Source organism: Mytilus trossulus, chromosome 1 (genome assembly GCF_036588685.1).
Source record: "Mytilus trossulus isolate FHL-02 chromosome 1, PNRI_Mtr1.1.1.hap1, whole genome shotgun sequence".
NCBI lineage: Eukaryota > Metazoa > Mollusca > Bivalvia > Mytilida > Mytilidae > Mytilus > Mytilus trossulus.
In genome coordinates, this window is record NC_086373.1 from 32,365,642 (window position 1) to 32,378,995 (window position 13,354).

Below are 13,354 nucleotides of genomic sequence, written 5' to 3' on the forward strand. Positions count from 1 at the left end.
ACTGACGGAGTTCCTGACTTGGGATAGGCACATGAAAGACAGCCACTGACGGAGTTCCTGACTTGGGATAGGCACATGAAAGACAGCCACTGACGGTGTTTCTGACTTGGGATAGGCTAATGAAAGACAGCCACTGACGGAGTTCCTGACTTGGGATAGGCACATGAAAGACAGCCACTGACGGAGTTCCTGACTTGGGATAGGCACATGAAAGACAGCCACTGACGGAGTTCCTGACTTGGGATAGGCACATGAAAGACAGCCACTGACGGAGTTCCTGACTTGGGATAGGCACATGAAAGACAGCCACTGACGGAGTTCCTGACTTGGGATAGGCACATGAAAGACAGCCACTGGCGGTGTTCCTGACTTGGGATAGGCACATGAAAGACAGCCACTGACGGAGTTCCTGACTTGGGATAGGCACATGAAAGACAGCCACTGGCGGTGTTCCTGACTTGGGATAGGCACATGAAAGACAGCCACTGACGGAGTTCCTGACTTGGGATAGGCACATGAAAGACAGCCACTGACGGAGTTCCTGACTTGGGATAGGCACATGAAAGACAGCCACTGACGGAGTTCCTGACTTGGGATAGGCACATGAAAGACAACCACTGACGGAGTTCCTGACTTGGGATAGGCACATGAAAGACAGCCACTGACGAAGTTCCTGGCTTGGGATAGGCACATGAAAGACAGCCACTGACGGAGTTCCTGACTTGGGATAGGCACATGAAAGACAGCCACTGATGGAGTTCCTGACTTGGGATAGGCACATGAAAGACATCAACTGACGGAGTTCCTGGCTTGGGATAGGCACATGGAAGACAGCCATTGACGGAGTTCCTGACTTGGGATAGGCATATGAAAGACAACCACTGACGGAGTTCCTGACTTTGGATAGGCACATGAAAGACAGCCACTGACGGAGTTCCTGACTTGGGATAGGCACATGAAAGACATCCACTGACGGGGTTCCTGACTTAGGACATACACATAACCACTAACGGGGTTCCTGACTTGGGACAGACACATAACCACTGACGGGGTTCCTGACTTGGGACAAACACATTACCACTGACCGGGTTCCTAACTTAGGACAGACACATAACCACTGACGGGGTTCCTGACTTGGGACAGACACATAACCACTGACGGGGTTCCTGACTTGGGACAGACAAATCACCACTGACGGAGTTCCTGACTTGGGACAGACACATAACCACTGACGGGGTTCCTGACTTGGACAGACACATAACCACTAACGGGGTTCCTGACTTGGGACAGACACATCACCACTGACGGGGTTCCTGACTTGGGACAGACACATAACCACTAACGGGGTTCCTGACTTGGGACAGACGCATCACCACTGACGGGGTTCCTAACTTGGGACAGACACATAACCACTGACGGGGTTCCTGACTTGGGACAGACACATAACCACTAACGGGGTTCCTGACTTGGGACAGACACATCACCACTGACGCCACGGAGTTCCTGACTTGGGACAGACACATAACCACTAACGGGGTTCCTGACTTGGGACAGACACATCACTTCTGACGGGGTTCTTGACTTGGGACAGACACATAACCACTGACGGGTTTTCTAATTTATGACAGGACCATGATCATGTTGCTTGTTTTCACCAGCTTTTATATGTTAAAGTGAATTAGCAAGAAGAACATAAAAAATAAAGTTTAATTCAAATTGGTACAAAAGGCAGTTAATCAAAGATAATAAAAATTGCAAGAATAGCACAACATTAAAAACAGTATATTTATAAAGAATGTTCTTTTTTTCTTTCTTTTTTTTTTGGAAGATTTTACAGAATGAACCGAATGCCAATCATCAACTCATATGTTGTAACCTTCCATTTACATGTCCTTGTATAATATTTACTTCCTTTGAAGCTTGTAGAATCATAAGACTTTAACAAGAAATTAAAGATGTTTCTTCAATTTTCTTTATTTTCAGAAAACCATTCTTATAGACACAAGGTCGGAGTGTTATATTTATCATTCCTGGAATTGGAATGATAAAAAAAATGCAATGTCTTCCAATAAATTATTAGCAAACATATAAATGGTTATACAATTTCTACTTTTTTTTACTTGAGATGAATGAAACTGAGAATATGTTGATATGCGACCTGTGCTGTTTAATAATTATTTTTTTCAGCTACAGAAACTGCGTTGTTCAAATGTTGAGTCACCAAAGTCTGGTACAGTACTCGACCTTCCATTGTCTGGCCGGAAGTTCAGTATTGACAATAACAGTTCCGAGATTTTATTTGACAAAAACGATGTGATGACAAGCCAATCATTTAGTATATTTGCGAATGCAGAAGTCATTTTTAATTAATTGCCTACATTTGTTTATTTCTAGTTCTGTCTTTTAGGTAACTGTATTTCATATAAGATACTTGTAAAATCACTTTTTTAACATTTCTGTTGTTTTATGCTGTTTGACATTCGATATAATATATACAATAACTTTGTAAATCAAGATTTAAAAAGTTTTGTTAGTAATCTTAATCGTGTGTACAACATTCCACTGACAGAAATTTGAATGCTATATTTAATACAAAGACGATAACTGAAAAAAGAAGGTTTTTTTTGTCAATTACTATGAGGAAACACCATTTAAAGACGTTGATTTTTTTACGAATTTTAATGGGTTTTATATGTATTTTCAGATAGATTGAACACTAAATTGCTTTTTTAAAATTGCATAATTTTATTCATTACTTTCTACATTATTAGATGGGTGTGCACATTTTACACATACTTTTGAAAATTTTATAAATTCAAACTATTAATTTTCTATCAATAAATACAAATAGAAATAAACATTTTTGCATAATTAAGGAAAACAGATGGCAACATGCACGATTTCTTGAAATAAATAAAGAAATGGAATTGAATAAGTTAACTGAACTGGTAAATTTTTAATGAGTATAACATTTCCTATTAAACAATTTTCCGGATTCCTTTTAACTTTTCATTCAATGATAGTAATTTGTTAGTGTTGTTAATAAGCCCACGCACACACTTCTAAAAGTACTATACACCTTTATTGTTAACACATTATGGTTATACCATTATAACTATAATTTTGCTGTTCTTTGGAAAACCTTTCGGATTTATAATATACCATTATGATAAAAGAGATACCGAAAAAAGAATCTATATACATGTATTGTATAATGATTGTCTATTTATTGATAGACATCGATTGATCATTCATTATAACCAGAAAATCATTTTCAGTATAATATATGGCACGGCTGAACAAATTTTATGACTTTCGTTTAGATTATTTCAGTTGAACATGTTGAACTAGGATTTTCTCAGATAATCTCGGTTTATCTCAGATAAACTAAGATTTTCTCAGGTAAATTTAATCTTAGTTTATTTATTTCGGAAAATGAATAATTATATGTCAGTATTCGTTGAAATGAAGTATAAAATATGTGTAAAAAATGATAATCGTGATTATAAACATATATAAGACAGTATAATAAACATTACCAACCATGCACCAATAACCGAATCTTCTCAGAAAAAAACAAAACGAACAACACGTGGTCCAGTGAGCCAGACTTGCTACAGAAACAAAAGTTTTATTTGCACATATCAATACCGATATAATTGATTTAGTTGCTTTTTTTCTGGTGTAATATTTTGTTTGCGTGCTTTGTCGGAGTTTAATTTCCCATACAAAATGAAATGAGCGAAAGGAGTTAAGAAACTCTGTAATACGTTCGTTTGTCTGCTTTGGAATTTATCACTGATTGTTCTTTAGTGTTTTTATGTTTATTTAATATAGCATTTTCCCTTATTTTATAAGGCTTGTGTTTATAGAAGATATTTGGGGAGTGATGCAAGTGTTGTTCTTTTTCTATGGTGTCTATGTTTAGTTATAATTGGTTTTAGTTAGTTTAGTCTTGCGTCCGCTCTTCATACAACATGTACTTCCGTCAACGCTTTTACACCCCAATAAAGTAACAAAAAGAAGCATTCAATTCTTTAAATAATTTGTGCTGAATCTTTCTTCTCGATTTCCGAACGAAATAAACTTTCAATATGATATTATTAGAATATGGCAAATGGTCCGAGAACACAGTTATTTCGTAGTGCATTTCTTTTAGACAATAAATGAAAATTAAGAAAATGCCACCTGCGCTTTCTCAATAATATTTTTACAGTGTGTTGTACTACTGTTGGGACAAATTATATCAACATTATAGAAAACTTCATCGGATCTAACTCAAAATATGGACAATTTTATGTTAAGGGGGTCTTGAAATCTCTTGACAGTTTTAAAAGTGCTAATTTTTTACCTATTACAGCTGGACCTAATAACTACTTTACATTAATATTCATGATTCAAATTTTGTACAGCGTCATTTCAACCCACCCCCTCCCCCTTACTTGCTATATGAGGCATACAACATGGAGAAATACATTTGGAAAGGGTATAAAAAAATGGCAAGCATCACACTGTCCACACTAAGGACTATATAAACGAAAATCAAAGGACGATAACTCTGTACTCGGACCAAATAACATCGCGCATAGCTTAAACAAAAACGTAAATTCACAAACACTGACCGTCCAAAAACAAATCCAGATATATAGTGATTAAGTGATACAGCTTGAACAATATCAAACTGTCTGCTGCTATGAATTGCATGCGAAGTACTTTTTCTGAATCATTTCATTGCTGTAATATTATGCAACTGCACGCTTATTTTGTCGTCTATCAAAAATATCCTTTCTTTGAAGTCTGGCTTGATTTGACATGATATGTATAGTATGTTTAAATATAATATGTTCTTAAAATTCCGCTATGCAAGGCAAAAAAGTTAATCTGCTTAAAAACATTTCTCCACTTTACTAAACATTAGTTTTAATGTTAAAGGTTAAAGATCTGTATGTTCTTTATGAAACCAACCAGGCCTTGGTGGTCTGCTTAGAAATCAACATTCAGTGAATTAACAAATAAAAAAATAAGCCGTCGAATTTCGTGAACCTTTTTATTAGTTTTTTTTTTTTTAGCTATGGATACAATGTTCGAGAGAAAAGCCTTGTATTTATATGAAGACATTACTCTAGGTCAACTCTGGCGGAATACATTTGTGATTTGCATCAATAATTGAAAAGAAATGGACTTTTATAAGAATTTTAGTGTTTGCTTGTATTTTCTAGGAAAAAAAAAAGACGTCGATATCGTCGCTATCGACAACAGCGATAAAGTTTACTATATATATATCGATTCGATGTCAACATTCAAGACAGAGGATTCAGGCCATGTGGATATAACAACATACAAACGAAAAGCCGTGTATTGATATCGAATCGATATCGACACAATATCGTGTCTTGGACATACCTGGGACAGTCAGGACAAATTTTGATTGAAACGGCTGAATAAGAACGCTTCTCTGGCATTATCTGATGTTGTCGTGATTAAATAATTGAGGTTTTAAATTTGAATTTTCAGTCACGATTCACAGGATCATGTTCAGACTTTTGACAAATTTTATTCGGGAATGTTCCTGCCAAGGCCGGCTGTAAAAAACGTGCATGTGATGACCACGGCTGAACTCCATATATTTCATGAGTTATATATTTTGACCCCAGGGAAAATATGATATTGATTGAAACTGCATATACAGTCTAAAATATCGCGGAAACATGCATTTGAAATTATGAATCCTGCGTTAAAAAATCATACTACATATCCTTTGGTTTTTGTTATTTATACTTTTCATTGGCTCAGAACAAGAACAGGATTATCTATACATATAATATTTTTCAAACTACGAGATTTAAAACGGACATGCAGTCAAACTAGTATAGTCGTTAAGTTGATTCTTTCAGTTCTATATACTGTGACTGAATGAAGCTTAATAAACATGACTATAAAGGTGTTAGGGGAGTTTTTAATCTTCTTTTTTTCTTGTAATACAATTGTGGCTTTATTTTTTTCCTTCTAAGATGTAAGATAAGATAAATAAGGAGCTTTGTGCCAAATTTAGAAGCATCATTTATTCGTTTACCAAAAGGAATACTATAATTATAGGGATTACGATTAAAGATTTGAATCGGTTTATATATTTAGAAAAAAAATCCATTCAAAAAAATAATTCATTTCTAAAAATATATTAATTAGTCGTTTGAGAATACGAAAAAATATATTATAAAACTATTTGTTGTCTGTTGTCTGTTTATTCTTGTGAAGAAATAATAGCGAGATGATAAAATAACAATATAAAATCATAAAATAGCTTCCGTCATTCTATAGGCTTGAGAATATAAAATGCAAAAGTTTAATTTTATTAAACATCTAAAGTTGCAAGCAGTAAACATAGATCTATTTATTTCTGACATTTTTTTTTATTATTTTTGAAAATCTCTAGAGTTATTCGCTGTAGTTGTTTTTTTTTTTAATAAATGTGGGTAATATTCATCCCTATGTGGAATAATTCAAAATTGTCTTCTCTAAACTTATGGACATTTTTGCTTTAAATTGTTTCTGCTTAATGCAAAAAAAATGGGAAAAATCATCTTTGAAGGGCTATAACTCCTCTTAAGGAGGCTCGAGGGTATAAAAATTTCAGAAAAAAAATTAAACATTTGTTTTTCATTACAAATTTTATTTGTTTCCTTTTGTAGATGTAACTTTATCATATGGTACAAAAATCATTGAAAACAATCAATTCGTGTTGGCCCCAGATGACTTTTAAAATGTATAAATCATTGAAAAAGTTCCAAATTATCTCCCTTTGGTGGAAAAATGCCATTTTTTTGCTATAAAATTGAAATATCTTTTTCAACTCATCGGTGACCTATATTTTTTAATATAATTTCCATATAAGCTGTACTTAAACTAAATTATTGTAAAATTTGAGCGATTTCTGTATTAATTTTTTTTTTTTATTACGCCGTTAACTTTATTTCTCTTAGTACTTCAACAGAAAAAAAACACTTTTACAAAAATGTATGCTTCTTTCGAAGGCTGATTGTGAGCGCAAATGAACGGTGACCCCACATTTTTTTAAATTTTTTTTATTAACTTTAAGATAAAGTTCATTTATAGACAAAATATAGAGAAATCCTATATAAATGATTTAGACCCGCGAACCCCCTTAAGGATAAAAATTGCAAACTCGAACAACCACAATAGTATAGTATTCATCAGATTTTAGTCCTGAAACTGAGAGTATTATGTTTTCAACCGTCATATAAGGAAGTTGCCAAAATAAATACTTTGCACCCGTTGATGTATAATTGTGTTTACAGTTTTTCTTTATTGCTTTAAAAATGTTTTTTTGTAATCTCAAATTGTTTATTTAAGTGCATTCGGATTAACTTTTGTTCGAGTTAGGTATATAGGTATATGTACTTTGTTTTTGTCTATGAAAGTATACTTGTCCAATATCTATTTTCCTCGGTTTAGAGATTAGTTATTTTTTAAATGTGTACATAAGTAAGGAATTTTATTTATGTAAATGACATTTTACATCACCCCGTGATTCAACTTTGGGATGCAGAACAACTTTTTGATCGTTTATTAATTTCTTTGTAAATGGCATGGTTCGGGAAATGATGACATTGATTCGTCAACCATGCATCAAACTTGAACATTGTCCCATGGAGAAAATTCCTTTCGTTGGTCGTACCATAAGGGGGTTTTATTATGTGAGGATCTTAATGCAACTAGCAAGTCAATTAAATACCCTCTAAACACCGCATGATCAACACGGTTAAAAAAAGATGAAAGAAATTTGCTACGTAGATCCAAATTATGTATACATACATTTATTTTTCGGTCTTTTAAATGATTTAGAAATGAAGAGCTTACATTTTTCACTTGAATATTTCAATTATCCGCTGACGTTTCATGTTGATCGACCTATTTATACAAGTAAATTTCAATGGACCTAACGAGATACTTATTTATCAAATTTACATCTAATAATGTGCCTAATCTTCTCAATATAGGAATCGGGATTCTATATAATGATAAACAGCATAAGAAGATTCATATAAGTACACTATCTTTGTATTATATAAGATACCGGAAAGAACATTGAGTTTATTTGAAATGAATTTACTAAATTTCAATCTGAACTTTATTTCACACTCAAATGAAACAACATCGTATATATGAATTGTATCATCAGAAAATATCGATTTGAGACTGAAATATTAAGGTGAAAACACTCAGACCATGTGCTTACGTTATATTCTAAATTTAATTATATTTTTGTATAAGAAGTATACAAGGCAATAAGTGGTCCACGTTTTAGCTCACCTGGACCATGCAGAAGGCAAATGCGAGCTATTGTCATCAATAATAACTTTTACGCACATTTTTCGTATCTCGGAAACTGTTATAGATAAAGAAAATCTGGAAACAGCACAAATAAGGATAAAGCAAAATTCCACCTATTTTCAATTCAACCAAAATTGTCAAACGACTTCTTATTGAAGCAATCGTATCTTAAACTACGGACCCCCTCCCATACTTTATGTTTGACTATTAACCTAAAAACTAAAAAGATTGAATCGAAGTTATATTTTTTTCCTACAGGCATTGTACTTATTAGAACCAGGTATCAAAATTACAAAAATCCAAAAACTAAAACACCGGTAACTTTTAATAAATAGCAATAAATAATATAAGCAATCCAATATAAAACGTCGAATGTCATCATCAGTAGAGAAAAGTCTGTACATCTGTATATAAAATATGGTCAAAAATCAAATAACGTGAACCAATGTAATCTGAAAAGAATAATATGAAAACCACTTTAGGGGTATTTTGTGTTTTTTTTTTAATGCTTTTTGTAGGGAGGTAGAGGGGTTCTAACGAGTCATCGTGACAGACCTTCACGCAAAAGTTGGTATTCCAGTCTCCCTACCCATTTTAGAATTTGAGATAAGATCTTTACAAATCGTTTTTCGTGATTTTTACTTTTTATATGTGGTAACATCTTACTATTCTTTAGATAAATTACAAATGTAGAGGAGGGTACTATTAATGGGATTTAAAATATTTAAATGGATAAAATGAAACAAAATGCAATATACTTATGTTACTCAGCAGTTTTATTGTATAATTAAGAGCCACATATCCATTTTGGATAAGATGGGGTTGATCATCTTTGTATAAATCATACATTATTATGATAAATTTGTTATGTCATGTACATTTTTATAATATCTGAATATCAGAAATCTTAATATCGTTATAGTCACATGAGCACACAGAAATTACAGAAGGAATACAAATGTGCCAAGCAGAATGCACTAGATCACTTTGAAGTACCAAAATGTATGCCGTTTATGCACTGGCCTGTTTGTTCTTATATAATGTAATAGAAAATATTAAGAATTCAATTAAAACTATTTGAGTAAAATCACATAAAAGGAATTCTTTGCACAAGGATTATTTTTAATGGAATAATGCATTTAAATGTTTAAAAGGGTCTTCTCTATTCATCACAACGATTTGAATGTTATTTAATTTCAAGTCAAGTTTATTTTGAATGATGTAATGTCAAAACATAATTACATGATGCATATTAAAATTTAAATGGAAGACGTACTCGATTTTTCAGATAACGTTTTATTCGCTATTATACATTTTTGTCATATTTTGAAATAAGGACGCGTGCAGTTCTACATCTTGATATTGAATTTCTCCCCCTTTATTGGGGCGTAAAAGAACCCCTTAATTCATGGAAGTAGAGAACATCTAAAAAGCAGCATAAAAGATGCCGAACTTATGGAAAAAGAAATTTAAGATTTGTCTTATACATACCGCTTTGTGCCCGGAAATCTCTGGTTCTGCTATGACTTTGCCATTGAAATACTACCGATTGAGTATCTGCCAAAGGCAAGGGGGAAAAGGGTGTTTCATTTTTTTCTCTGTTATTTGGCTAAAAACCAAAATTATTATGATTGAATTCTATTTCTATCGGGGGAGTCCCGGAAGCAGCCAAAGGTTGAGTATGAAAAAGCTGATTATTGACTTTCTTTCATACTTCCACTCCAGTCACAACACTCTTTCCCTTCCTTCGATACATTTTTCATATGCTTTTTATATTTTATTTAATTGAACTTTTAAAAAAGAACATTAATCTGTTATCCAATATAATTCTAGGTAGCTAGAAAAAGAGTTCATTTTAGTCTTAAGCGCAAAACAAAATATGATGATATGAACACGTTATCTTTAGAATGGTTAAGTCCAAATAATAAGAAAAGATGATTGAAATTATCTGTCCTACAAGAAAATTAATACAGGTTGACAAAATCAAAATGTACTTTATCAAAAAGTAAAATAACAAAAATATGCAACTCCGAGAAGAATATTTATCGTAGAACGGGAGGTAACTCTAATCTATTTCTCTATTTTTCACAGCTGTGCTCCGAACATGAGAGGGCTTTTCTACGTCATCACTAGTTGTTAGGACAGGCGCAAGTAGTTATACCACTGTCCTATTTACGGGGAAGGTTGAACTCGGCAAAATTGTGATTCTATAACACGATAGGAGCATTCAATCCAATATTTTGCTGTCAACTGCAGTCTGTTACATTATATTTGGTATAAATTGCGAGGCCCTATTGTCTCTCAATTTTGTAAATATTCTGTAGTATAATTAAGAAATAATTCATGGGGGCTTGAATATATCGTGATTTTACCACGGGTTGGCCCTTTATGACAAATATTTTACCCTGAGCGATAGAGGCTGATATTTGCCGTTGCCATAAATAAACGCACCATTCAGTTGGCGTAAAAGAACGGTTCTTACGTATTTATACTCTTATATTGAAAACAAACATTTGATTTTCTATTTAGGCAGAATTTTACCTGATTGCAGACCTTGTCTTGATGAGTATGTTTGTTACTGATTAAAAGTTTCTATCATCTTTTATAGTTTTCTAGATAATATGTATCAAGAGTGAACACGCTGAAATGTCTCGCCTGGTTGAATAGACCATTGATACTATCACATCATTTTAACATGATCCAAGAAAATGAGGTCAAGGTCAGATAAACCAACTGGAAATCCATGTGCACCTAAGTCCAAACAATCATTCCATACACCAAATACCGTACTTTGACCAATAATGGTTAACTTTAACAAATTACGACTTGGATGGTTGTAAAGAGTTGTCTCATTGGCCATCATACCACATCTTCTTATATCTATATAAATATAGTTGACCTATTGTACATCGATTTTTTAACAAACTTAACCGGGAAAACTTAAAATTGATCAAGGGATTATGAAAATGAGATCAAGGTCAGAATAACCCTGCTAGAAAGACTTATTTACACCTTACAATCACAACATACTTTAAACATTTTTGACCCTTTCTTAAAAGTATATAAGAAACAAACTAGACCAGGAAAGCTTAAGATTGACAGTTGAACCATGATAATGAGGTCCATCGTCAGATAATAATTGTCAGACAGACATTTACACCTTATAATCATCCCATACACCAAATATAGTTGACCTAAGGCTATTCGTGATTAGAAAAAATTACATAATTAAAAAAAAAACACTTTTTAAATAGTATCTAAGAAATGAACTAAATCAGGAAAAACTGAAGATTGACCAATAAACCATAAAAATGTGGTCAAGGTCAAATAAAATATGCCAGACTGACTAAATCGTAAAAATATTTCAAAACACCAAGCATAGTTGACCTATTGCATACAATATTAGAACAAGACTAAAACACAAAACCTTAACTTTAACACTGAACCATGAAAATGAGGTAAAGGTCAGATGACACCTGTCAGTAGGACAACTATACCTTACAATCGATCCATACACCAAACTCCTTTTTCCAAAACAAATAATTCTTTCCCTCAAGATATGGTCATAATCTCAATTGGCGTTTGCAACCACAATACTCATTTAAATACATGATATAAGTCTTAAAATAGAAAATGCAATACATTAGCATGGCTAAAATCAATGTTCCTTTAATAAAAACCTCTAAAATAAATGACAGCTAATCAACTTAAGATAATACAAAATTTCTAAGAAACTATACCGGTCCATAATTGAAATGCAGTGCAAGGGAGGTAACACTCACTTAACATGTTCTCATAAAATAAGTCAGATAAACCAACTTGGCAAGCACACCTTACGATCATTCCATACACCAAACGAAACATGCTTTAAATATACTTAATCTAGTATTGATATTATCTAAGAAACAGACGGCCACGTCCACTTGTATTTTTATGAGTCAAGCCTTTTTCAACTGATTTTTATAAGATGTTGTACTGTTACACACATTTTTTAAAATTGGTTTACATTTCTAGGCATTTTATGGGAGTCTATGCTGTATGGTCTTTGCTCATTGTTGAAGGCAGTACAGCCGCTACAGCGACCTTCACTTGTTAAGTTTCTGGGTCATTTGGTGGAGCGTTTTGTCTCATTGTCAATTATACCCCCATTTCTTCATAATATTAACCAAGAAATCTTAAATTGATCAATGAACCATATAATTAATGTCAGATGGTACCTGCCAGTTTAACATGTACACCTTATATTATAATTCAGTACACCAAATATAGTAAACATATAGCCTATTTTATTTCTGATCTGAACAGAGTAAATGTGCCCTCATGTTAAAATTTTATACTTTTTTAATTTTCAAAAGAAACTTTCAACAAGGATTTCAAAGCAGTGGCGGATCCAGAAATTTTCATAAGTGGGGGCCCACTGACTGACCTCAGAGGGGGCCCGCTCTAGTCACGCTTCAGTGATTCCCTATAAAAGCAACCAAATTTTTCCCAAAAAGGCCCCCCCCAAATCCGCCTCTGCAAAGTGCTTTAAAGCCTTCATTTGATACAAAAAGTACCTAAATATTTCACCTTTAGACCAAGATACAGTTATGGGTAGGATTTTACTAAAAAAAAAAAAAATTCAAGAAGTCCCGGAACTGCAAATATGAGTGCGTTTTGTGGTAATAAGCATTCTGTATACAAGTTTCATAACATTTGGTAAAGTCAAACTTATGTTAGAGTACAGAGAATTCAGCAGTTGTTCCTTTTGTAGAGGGACACCAGTGGTTACCACCAAAATTCAAAATTGATCTGTGTATTTTGGTAATTAGCTTTGTGTATGAGAATGACAACATTTTGGTTGAGGCTAACTTAAGTTAGAGAAAGGAAACTCAGCATTTTTTTTCATTTATAAAGGGGCATAACTCAACAGTTAAAGCGATGCCAGCAAAATTCAAACATGATCAGTGTTGTGTGATAATAAGCATTGTTATAAGTTTCATAACATTTGGTCCAGGCAAAC